Here is a 12313-nt window from a genome sequence, read left to right on the forward strand (position 1 = left end):
GACCTAGCTGTTGCCCAAAATAGAATTGCATACAACATCGGACCAGTCCTTAAGTATGCAGTTTCTACAGTCACAGTGTTCTCCTATCCTCCTTTGAGCTGGAGAGGATTGTTCCTCACCTGTCGGACAGTGCATGGGATTACCCAGCCTGCAATTTTCTTCATTAGAAAAACTGAATACCAGTAGGACAGATCTTCAAATGGATAGAATAACATCAGACAACCACATTTTCTGGATGGCAATCCCTAAATTGCGTAAGGGATGAATCTGGGAGTCAAATAAACAACAACAGAAATGGTCAAGACCAAGAGTTGGAGAATGACCTTCCCCTGGATTAGCATTGTGAAGATCATGTGTGCAAAACTGGATTGAACTGCAGAGGCACTCATGAGGCAGTCCCTTAAACTTGACAGCCAAATAGACCTCACTAGGCAATTCACAGCCTTGATAGTGAGAATAGACTATGGAATAGTCCTAGTGTAGTATTAGTAGTAGTAGATAATTTATTAGTTAATGAAAATGGAAATAATGAAAGTGATATATAACACATCAGTGATGCAATATTGCTAATAAGTCCAAAAAGAAAGTGTAATACATTCTATGGATTTGCCCCTGGTTTTCTTCAATTGCTAATACAAAACTTCCTGATTTCGCCCTTTCTTATTCATAGTATGTACCTATTGTTTCCACTGGGACCTTTCCAATCTGCTGACTTGTTTTTGTGCAGGAAATGCAGAGGTAAAAATTTCTAAAAATTGGATAGGCCTAATGTTTAATATGGTGTTTCTTGGATTTAATGCTTCAATTAAAGCTTGTCGGAATGTTCTGACCCCTAATTCATTTATTTCTTTTTTCAATAAATGTTTTCTTTCGGTAGCCTAAGCTGGACAAATGCAGACCACATGTACTAGGTTTTCTATTGCCATATGACATAAGCGGCACTCACGGGTGTCTTCTAGCCTCCCCTTCTTCCATTTTGGCATGAAGGCTAACGTTGGCACTTCACCCAGCCTTAGCTTTAGGAAATGCTGTTTGATTTTCAATTAGTAGGGGGCAGCCAACAGTGGTGATTCTTTAAAAACTTTACATGAATTAAGAATCAGCCAACCGTGCAACCTTTTAGCCAAGACTTCCCGGTCTTCTAACCAACTACATAATTTACTTTATTTATGCACTACGTTATTAAAGGCCAGAGTAGGAAGCGATTGATCCCCTACATCTCCTAAATTCAAAAGGGCTAGGCTTTTTTCCAAATACTTTTTATAGTTACTATTACTTCTTTCTAAATTAATTTCCTGCCAAGCTAGATTAGCCAATGTTCCTTTTGGGGTGCGGCAGAGTTTGTAACAACATTTAATATAAGCCGCAGGACGGGCCACTGTCTGCTTAACCAGCATAAATTCCAATCTGATCTGGGCTGAGGAAGCATGACCTGGTAGCTGGAAAACACACTTATATTCCTTTACCAAAAGTTTATCCACCAGAGCTCCTTCCCTCCCCGTTATTATTTCAGTCCCATAAGCAAGGGTTGGGAGTAATTTTGCTCTCATTATAGCTGTCAGTGGACTCAGTGCAAGGCCACAGATGGAATTTGCAAGTGTGCCAAAAGCTTAAACCAGTGGATGAGGCCTTGTTTTTTATCGCTTCTTTTTGGGGCGCATAATTGCCTCTAGCATCTATCCTGACTCCTAGGTATCTATACAAGTTTACTTCCTCTAAGGTCATCCCATTCAGATACCATTTACGTTGGCTACAGGGTCTACGGTTAAGAGCTATCATTTTAGATGTACTATGGTTAATTTCCAGTTAATTTGTTCTTGTGTATTTTTAAAAGCCATCATTTTAGATTTACTATGGTTAACTTCTAGTTCATTTGTTCTTGCGTATTCTTCTTAGTTGTTTAGCAATTTTTGCATGCCTATTTTGGTGTTGCTAAGCAATAATAGATCATCTGCACATAGCATATTAGATAATTGTTGGCCACCAAGAGAGGGCGTGTGAGATGATTGATCATTTAATTTAGCTGAAAGATCTGCTATGTACAGACTGAAAAGAGTTGGCACCAGCCCACAACTTTGTTTAACACCAACAGTTGATTTAACTGCCCTAGATAGATATGAGCCTCCCCCTAGTTTGACCTTTACCCATGTGTTGGAGTAAATCAGTTTGATGGCGTTTAAAATGCTTGCTTGTAACCCCCATTGCTGTAATTTGGCCCATAAATTGCCATGGGGATGCAATCAAAGGTAGCTTTAAAATCAACAAAACATAGATATGTGGGAGTCCCAGTTGCTTTTGCTCTGTTAATAATCAGCCCCAATGCCATAAGATGCTTTTGCGTCCCCTGATACTTGGAAAAACCACTTTGGTTTAGGGGCAATAAAATATTGTCTGTGAATCATGTCTCTAAATGTTGTAATAGGCAAGGTGAAAAGTACTTAAGATCAACATCTAAAAGGGCAATTAATCTATAATTACTTGGCAAAGCAGCATTCCTTCCCTTATATATGAGGTGGATTATTGAGCCTCTCCACGTTGCCGGTACAATTCCTGTTAACAGCACATAGTTAAACATTGCAGCCAGAACGTCAGCCCATCTTTCTGTTGCTTGTTTAAACAATGCTTGTGGTGAACCATTTGGGCCAAGTGCACAGTCAGTTTATGACTTCCTGATTATTTTTATTAATTCTGATGCCGTAATCTTCAGAGTGTTTAGGATGTCAGTTTCCCAAATATTGGGGACCCCCTGAGCCAGCGCCCCTTCTGTAGCGGGCAGCTCCTTTAAATGTGACTATAGATGTGACAGTCTTTCTCTGTTATATTGGCGTTGTTAGCTGCCTTTGGACCCTTCTCAATTGAGTTGATGAGTTTCCAGTCTGTTTGAATCAGATGTTTTAGACGTATGGTGTAGCTTGGCCCAAAACATTTCCTGCTGTTGTTATTTAAAGAACCACAATTCCCTTTTGAGCATTTTCCTTTGCTCTCACAGAGCAGTCAGTAGTGGTTGATTGCCTGGAAATTTGCGCAGTCTGCCTACTTCTGCTTTCCTCCTACGAACTGGCTGCGGTATATGTAGGTGACTACGGTACTTCACTTGTAGACCTTTTCTTGCATTTCCTGAGTGTTAGAAATGGGGTCTCTGGTTGACAGTCAGGTTACCCCCTGTTCAAGCAAGGACCCTCACTCTAGTTAGGATAAAAGAGAATCACCCTTAGCTAACCCCTGCTTACCCCCTTGGTAGCTTGGCAGAGCAGTAGGCTTAACCTCAGAGTGCTGGGCGTAAAGTATTTGTACCAACACACACAGTAACTTAATGAAAACACTACAAAATGACACAACACCAGTTTAGAAAAATAGGAAATATTTATCTAGACAAAACAAGACCAAAACGACAAAAATCCAACATACACAAGTCAAGTTATGATTTTTTAAAGGTTTAAAATAAAAAGAGTCTTTAGGTAGTTGTAACAACACACTAGCGCTGCTAGCGTGTAAATGTACCTGGTTTGCGTCAAAAATAACCCCGCACGGGCTGTGTGCGTCGAAAATAACCCTGCACGGTTATATGCGTCGAAAACAACTCGGCACGGCGATGCGCGTCGAAACAGCCAGCCACGCGACGGTCCGAAAGTCCCGCGGCGCAGGTTGCGATCTCTCAGCCTTCGTCAGCGATGCTGCGCGTCGTTTCTCCTGCTCCGGGCGTCGATTCTCCGGTCGCGTTTCCTGCGGCGTCGTTTCTCAGCTGCGGAGCCGGCGTCGCGTCGTTTTCTCAGCCGCGATCGGATTCGCGTCGATCTTTTCTCCGCACGGCGCTCGGTGCGTGTATTTTTGTCCTTAGGCTGCCAGCCTCTCCTTTCAGGGTCCCAGGAACTGGAAGGGCACCACAGAGCAGAGTAGGGGTCTCTCCAGAGACTCCAGGTGCTGGCAGGAAGAAGTCTTTGCTATCCCTGAGACTTCAATAACAGGAGGCAAGCTCTACATCAAGCCCTTGGAGATTTCTTCTTCAAGATGGAAGGCACACAAAGTCCAGTCTTTGCCCTCTTACTCTGGCAGAAGCAGCACTGCAGGAAAGCTCCACAAAGCACAGTCACAGGCAGGGCAGCACTTGTTCCTCAGCGATCAGCTCTTCTCCAGGCAGAGGTTCCCCTTGATTCCAGAAGTGTTTCTAAAGTTTGTAAGTTTGGGTGTCCTTCTTATACCCATTTTAGTCTTTGAAGTCACCTTCCTTCAAAGGGGACTCACACCTTCTTGTGAAATCCTGCCTTGCCCAGGCAAGGCCTCAGACACACACCAGGGGGCTGGAGACAGCATTGTCAGAGGCAGGCACAGTCCTTTCAGATGAGAGTGACCACTCCACCCCTCCCTCCTAGCAGAGATGGCTAATCAGGAAATGCAGATCACACCCCAGCTCCCTTTGTGTCACTGTCTGGTGTGAGGTGAAAAACAACCCAACTGTCAAACTGACCCAGACAGGGAATCCACAAACAAGGCAGAGTCACAGAATGGTTTAAGCAAGAAAATGCTCACTTTCTAAAAGTGGCATTTTCAAACGCACAATCTCAAAATCAACTTTACTAAAAGATGCATTTTTAAATTGTGAGTTCAGGGATCCCAAACTCCACCTGTCCATCTATTCTCTAGGGGAATCTACACTTTAATCATATTTAAAGGTAGCCCCCATATTATCCTATGAGAGAGAGACAGACCTTGCAACAGTGAAAACGAAATTGGCAGTATTTCACTGTCAGGACATATAAACCACATTACTATATGTCCTACCTTATCCATACACTGCACCATGCCCTTGGGGCTACCTAGGGCATACCTTAGGGGTGCCTTACATGTAAGGAAAGGGAAGGTTTAGGCCTGGCAAGTGGGTACACTTGCCAAGTCGAATTTACAGTGTAAAAATACACATACAGACACTGCAGTGGCAGGTCTGAGACATGATTACAGAGCTACTTATGTGGGTGGCACAACCAGTGCTGCAGGCCCACTAGTAGCATTTGATTTACAGGCCCTGGCACCTCTAGTGCACCTTACTAGGGACTTACTAGTAAATCAAATATGCCAATCATGGATAAACCACTTACATACAATTTAAACAGGAGAGCATATGCACTTTAGCACTGGTTAGCAGTGGTAAAGTGCTCAGAGTTGAAAAGCCAACAGCAACATGTCAGAAAAATATAGGAGGCAGGAGGCAAAAAAGTCTGGGGATGACCCTGCAGAAGCAAAAGTCCAACACTGAGGAATCCTGGTTTAGGATGTTAACAGTGAAATTCCCCCAGATTGTTGTCAAATTTGCCGGGTCCATAGTCATTGATTCTAGCTTCGATAGAGCCGCTTCTGCTTGCCTTTCTATGTTATAGGAAGCCCACTTCAGTTGCTTTAAATTTTCCATGCCGATCACCCCTTTCATAAGAGCCACTGTCTCTGGCTTATGTGGTGAACATCGGATCCTAATTATCTGCAGCTTGGGGTCACTTGCCACACGGTCCAAGATTCTATAATCAGTCACTAATGTATACAATGCAGGATTTGCCAATGTGTAATATAAGTAGGAGACCGTTTTCCCTGACGATCTTGTCCATGCCGGTGGGATATCGGCCGGCTTCTGGCTATTTAACGCAAAAAGGCCTGCAGATTCACAGGTGCGAACAAACTTCTTCCCTAAGTTATCTTTCCCACACTTGAATATGGTCTTTGCCTGGATTATGAAATAGAAAAAGATTGAAATCACCCGAGAGAAGCCAATATGCTGACTGTGCTGTGCTTTTAATTTTTACCAGGTGGTTTAATATATTGTTAGCTTCAGCTATTTTCTTTTTTGGATTAACATATAAGTTGACTAAAATCAAAGGTTCCTGAGTATTTTTTCCCCATCCATCAAGCCTCACTAATTTAAATGGTAAACCATCCTCCTTAAGCTCTGTGATCTTTGCAAGCAAGCTCATGCTCATGTAGATCATTAGGCCTCCCTTTGCCCTGCCAGATCTACTAGTTTTCGTTGCGGGTCTAACATATTCCGTAAAACCAATTAATGGTACTGATTCCCTAGACCAAGACTCCTGTAGATGTATAATATCAAATGAACTAAAGAATTGGATTACTGTTTGATCTTCTAGTTTTGCCAGTAGGCCACCTATATTCCACGAGCAGATATTTAGTGTCCCTTGTGGTGATTTTTCCTTAACCGTTCACTGTTTACCAGTCACTCCTGTGGTTAATGCCAGAGGTAACCATTTCCAATCAGACTGAGATTTCCAACTTGATACTAGTCTCTTCCTCCCTTCTTCCTTCCATATTTTAAATCTCAAGTGGAATAGGGCTTCTTTTATTTTGTTGATCGGTTCTTCAGTAGCTATACTAGGATGGGTGACATCCTGTGCTCCATGCAAAAGTGAGAATAGGCCCTTGGGCATTTCCGTGTGTTGAAGTTCTAATAGCGAGGACGGGTATCTCTCATGTGGAATGATGACCACCTCAATACCCCACGCTTTCAGCAAGTTCTTCCTCTCCATAATCAGTTTGGGGAGGTCCGGCACTGAGAAAAAACAAGCATTGGATCAGTAAGCTGATTGCCCCTTGCTTGGATAAAGTTTATAGCGGCAATGTCTGCCGTAGACTCATGTTGAAGGTCTGGAAGTGCTTTTATAAGTTTTAAAATCGTGGAGTGGTTAAGGTCATCTGTAGGGAATCTTGAAATGAATTCCGGAATCCAGAGCATCTCATAGTTCAATTTCTAACTATTCATATGAGTTTGAGTGGATCAATCTTGCTCCAAATGCCGATTCTGTTTCACATGGCTGGGTTCACTCTAGTACATTGTTTATTTCTCTTGCTGCTTACATCAGCCTGTGGTAGTTGGCTATGGTCTCTTGGCGTGTTGTTTCTTAATTTTGCACTCTGCTGGTCCCTTAGGGGGCTTACCCTTTCATCCATGTGATTACCACTTGCTATGGGTCGAGTAGCAGTTGCTAGGTTGAGAGGTTTCTTTACTTCTGCGTTTGAGTCAACACTTGCATTTCCATAGGTAACTGAGTTCTTATTTTGCCTTCCACTTAAGGTTATACTCTCCTTACTTGGTTCTATAGGAGTAATTTCAGTTGGATTTATTGTGGTTAAATGATGGGACCTTGCCAACTTCCTACCCTTTCTTGCGAGTTTACGTTCTCTTTTTGATAGAATCTGATTTTTAGGGTCCTCCAATATCCTGACGTTGCTGTCAGCTTTGGAGAAAACCGACGTCTCGGTGGTTTCCATACTGGGGCTTACTATGATAATGCTGTCTGCTGAGTCCCTTTTATCTGCTATGAACAAAGATGATATCACTTGTGTGGAAATAGGCCTATCCTCTACTTCCTGCACAGGGGCGGTAATGTTAACAGGATAGCAAGAAGATTGAATTGTGTGTGTTCCTCATTTCGTGTAGTGCAGACTTCTTTTAAGATTTCTTCCAGGATTAACGGAAGTTGGTATAATTTGTCTACTACCTCTTTACAAGAACAGATAGTGAACTCATTGGTTTGCTTGGTTTGAGCCCTTGTTATCAGGGCATTTAATTCTTCCAATTTGCTGTCTATTTCAGAGACAAATACTGCCAGAGTATTTAGCAGATCTACCTGAATGTCCATTTTATTTGAGTGAAAGTGTAGCACCATAACTGTTGCTTGCATTGAGTAAGGGATTGCGGCCCACATTTCGTTCGCATTGATTACCACAGATGATTGTGATTGTAAATTGGCATTTTGATCCCTTGTTAAAGCTCCTTCATTTATATTTGCTTTGAGGGCTTCGTTCTGTGAAGTTGTAATTTTATTTTCCTCTGCCACCCTGTTTGGGGTGCGAGATTTTGTATCCCAGTGCTCCTGCTCCTCTCCTTCAGGTCTATATGGCGAGAATGAGTAAAGCTTGGGGCTGCAACACATTAAAACACCTCGCTGAGAGTCTTGTTCTAGGGTTTCTGTGGTTGCTACCATCTCTGAATCCGGCATGGATAGATTAGCTGGGCTAGATGTCCAGCAGTGATTGGTAAGGCCTAAAATAGTATTTCTCACAGTTTTTGCTTTCATGGGAGTATGGGGAACTTCTATTGGGGTAGTTGGAGTTACTGGGGCTATGGAGGCAGTCAGCTCTGCTTCTCCAGTCGAAGCTGTCTGTCCATGATGACAACTGTTGGTGAAAGGGGACCGGGGGTGGTAGCTCTTCCCTGGCCTCCTTTCCAGGGCTCCATTTGGTTTGCAGGGTTCGTATAAATGGTTTGTCACCCCCTGCATTTTGTTGGGTTGTTGCCCACAAGTTACTCCTACTTTCACCATGGGTCTCTGCAACAGAAAAGTAGTCAGTTATCTTACGAAGATTAGGTGAGGCAACATGGGTAGCTTCCTCCTCTAGGATGGTCCTGTTTCCCAATTCTCTGGTTCTCCCCAGCTCATTTTTTCCATGTTAGTTCTATGCTTAGCCGGACTCCTACCAGTTTTGTTGATTGGGACCTGCCCCTTGCGTGGGCTGAGACAATCTGGGTCCCTACTTGCTCTCCTTTTACCATTGCTTCTTCCAATACCTGCTCACTTTTCCTTTTCCTCTTTGTTTGGTTCAAGGGTTGATTAGTGGCAATATTTCGTGCTTTATCTGACCACATACTCCTTCCCCTGATTAATCAGTCTATTTGATTGTCTATCTGCCACGCAGATGCGTGATCCACTCTGGGGGAACTTCAGATATATAGGAAGTCCATAGGTAAGATTGTTCTCTAGATCTTCTCCAATAGTGTTTTCCTTTAATCTGGAGTATTCTCCAATTGCTGGAGTACACATCAGTAGTGGTGATCTGTACAATGCTGAGCTGATGGAGGTCAGCCCTGATGGAGATCTTAGTGCAGGTCTAATGCAGCTCTTGGTGCTGATTCAGGTGGCCGCAATGTTCACCGTGGTGGAGCTCTTTCCACTTTCTGTACCTTGGTGCTATGTTCTTACTCCACTCCAGTTTCCAGTCCAGTTTGCTGCTTGGGCCGCTTGGTCTAGCTCTTGGCCCACTCTTAGTTTCCTTCAGAGGTCCTCTGTGCTTTTCTAGAACCCTCCAGACTAGTTCATTAGGTTGACAGGGTTCACTGGGCTCTCACTGGTTTCTCTGATCTCCCTGAAGTCTCCGGATAGCTACTCCTTCACAGCGCTGTGCCATGGGCCCCCCACGGGTTCCAGAGGCTCCCCAACCTGCCTGGTACCTGGCGCCACCTCCCTCTCTTCGTTACTCCAGCAGTGTCACCGTAAGCACCATTAGCCTCTTCACCAACTCGCAGGGAGGCAGGCTCACACGCTCACAGGCTTGGGGGGGCCCCCCTCTGCTGCAAGCCGCTGCAGGCCGCTGCTTCACCCGTCCACCCTTCTGGGCCACTGAGCCTCTGCACCCAGGACGCAGGCTCCAGGTTCCAGGCTCAAGGCTCAGGCTTCACTGACTTGGGGAAACAGTGAGCCTGGGAGCCAAGCCGCCTTTCTGCGGACCAGCGGATGTTCCGCGGATGTTCTGGACACCCCCAACGGCACCAGATAGCCAGAGGGGGCCGGGGGATTAGAGGGGGTTGGGAGGTCCGTCAGGAGGTTGAGATGACCGTAGGCACTGTGGCCGCGTCGCTGCATTGCTGCCTCACCTCTGTGTCACTTCCTCACAGCTGTTGAGGCTGAATGGTCAGAGGCAGCAAGTGGCAGCGGTGCGGTGCCCCAGCACCGAGGACCGGAGGGCCAGAGAGCCGGGGTTCAATGGGCCAATGGGCCAAGAGTCGAGGAGAAGCAAGAAGGCTGGGAGGACTCGCGTAAGCCGGCCGCACCTTCCAGCTCCGCTGCTTCCGTTGCGTCATGTTCTCACGTCAAACTACTAGTGGAGGGTGCTGTAAGGGAAATCTAAGCTTGCAAATTACCTCAGAACTCAAAGATAGTAATAACTGTGCTCCTTTGCTGGAGAAACTGCTGGAAGTTCCAAAGGTTATTAACAATGTCATAGAGGAATGCAGATCTAACCTTAAAAACCTGCCAAAAGATGTCCCTGTGGTACAAGGCAACGCGCCTAGAAATTTACCATCTAATTTTGGGCCACACCTTTGAGCTCAGTGGACCATATTGAAGCTTTTGGTCGTATTGGTGGATGTACAGAGGACACTGTAGAGGAGCTAAGTCTGTCTTGTACACCCATACTTGAAGAATTGCCAATTAATGAAAGGAAGGCTTGGAGGAAGAAGAACAACTTAAAAGGGAAAGTAAAAATTACTGGAAAAAGAGTTAAAGGGAGCAAAAGAGGTGCTGTTAAAAAACCTAAATATTGGTCGCTACAGTAACAGTCAGCAGGGCAACACCAAAATGTGCTACAACTTGGAAAAGAACCAGAGGTTCAACAGCTGAATGTAGGTCAAAGTACCTCAGATAGTAGCCCAGGAAAAAAGAATGAAATGAACCATGACTTTTTAAATCAAAATCCAGCCCTGCAGTGCAACTGACTGTGTACTGTTCACCCCACATAAATCAAGTACTAACAGGATATAGGGCACGTTTAAGTTTAATGCCAGATGCTACAAACAGTGGTAAGGTAGAAATTAATCAGAACCAGTCAATTATCTGTGCAAGAGGAGACCTGCTACCTACCGAGGATAACTCATCCACACAGAAATTAAAAACAATGCAACATCAAAGTAAAGATACTTAGATTGAAGATAAAACTACTCTAAAAGGATAACACTCTATACAGGCACATTATCTTTGTGCTGCTAAAAACAGTAACAATGCCTACCAACTAAAATCTCATCTTACCATCGTCCAACTGTCCTCAGTTAATACCAAGCCACAACCCAGGATACTTACATGTCCTGTAACAGAGGATATTGAGCAAAGTATTAGAAAGGTCATCCATAGAACCCCTGTTGAAGGGCCTGTACCTTCATTGTCCTCTCCGTCCTCATAATGTCTTCATGAACAGCCATGTTCAGGTGATCTGTGTACACAGAAGGGTCCTGTCCTAACAGATTATGATAGTGCCCACCTTTTGAATACAATCATGCACAGGAGAGACAAGACAAATATTAGAGAAACCCATGAGGCAAAGTAGGCAGGAAAATAACCAATTTGAGGGCAACATGGATCTTCGAAATAAAAATGAGAAGCAGGTGGCCTCAAGCATACTCACCCCAGAGTATATTTCAAGAGGTAGTCAAGACATCCTCAGCAGGAGAAATATTCTACGTCGTATTAATTCCCTGCCGGGTCTCCAGTCTGTAAGGCTAATTTGTTATCAGTCAAATTCATACCAACTAAAGGATCAGGTAATAGAGAATCTACATAAACAGTCTGGGCCTCCACAAGGATAGTCAAAGAGATTCAAAACTAGTGAAGCCTAATGAAGTTCTGGGGTATCAGCATAGACTCCCCAGAAAAATAACTGTATCCCGCTATATTTCTTAAATATGCATAGAGACAGCGTTCAGAAAGTAAGTTTGAGTCTAATTACAAATCTGGCTTGGTGTTACAAGACTCAATAGGCTTCCATCAGCATCTCCATAAATGGTCAAATTTGGTGAACATGAGGTTCCTAGCAATACATCACAGAACGAATACTGCCTTGCTTCCCAACCACAATTGCGACCGTCATTGGCAGATCAGGAACTGAGAAACCTGTAGATTATACCAACATCCATTGTCCTGGAAACTAAATCAATACTGTCTTTAAACATTTTAAACTGGAATATAGCAGATCTAAATTTGAAAATGGAGGACAAGGACTGGTTAGATTTCTTAAAGCAACAAGACATTTGTTGTTTTCAGGAAACATAGGGGCTGATTTAAGGGCCCCTAATGCCTCCTTGCGCCACATTAGCGTCATTTTTCTTTTTACGCCAATGTGGCACAACGAGGTCAAAATAGCTGCGCCAAATTCACAAAATGCCCCCATGCATGCATTGCGCCACTTTGTAACCCTTTGCGTTACATTATGCCTGTCCCAGGCATAATGTATGCAAATGAGGCATTCCCCTGTTAGGGGGGTCGAAAAAATGACACAAAGAAATGTAAAAGATTTCTTTATGTCATTTTGTTCAGCACTTTTAGCACCTTCTCAGAGCATGCTATAAAAGGAGGCATGGCATTGTTTTCAAAGGGCCTCAATGGGTTTTGCAGGATTAGCATCAACATTTTTGACGCTGATCCTGCAAAGCTCTAAACTAGCGTCAAATGTTGATGCTAGTTCCCCTAACTATCGCCATGGTGCGCTGTATTTTAGATACAGCTCACACATGATGTCGTTAGGGGGTGCTAAGGGGCTATTAGGAATT

Source organism: Pleurodeles waltl, chromosome 10 (assembly GCF_031143425.1).
Source record: "Pleurodeles waltl isolate 20211129_DDA chromosome 10, aPleWal1.hap1.20221129, whole genome shotgun sequence".
NCBI classification, from domain to species: domain Eukaryota; kingdom Metazoa; phylum Chordata; class Amphibia; order Caudata; family Salamandridae; genus Pleurodeles; species Pleurodeles waltl.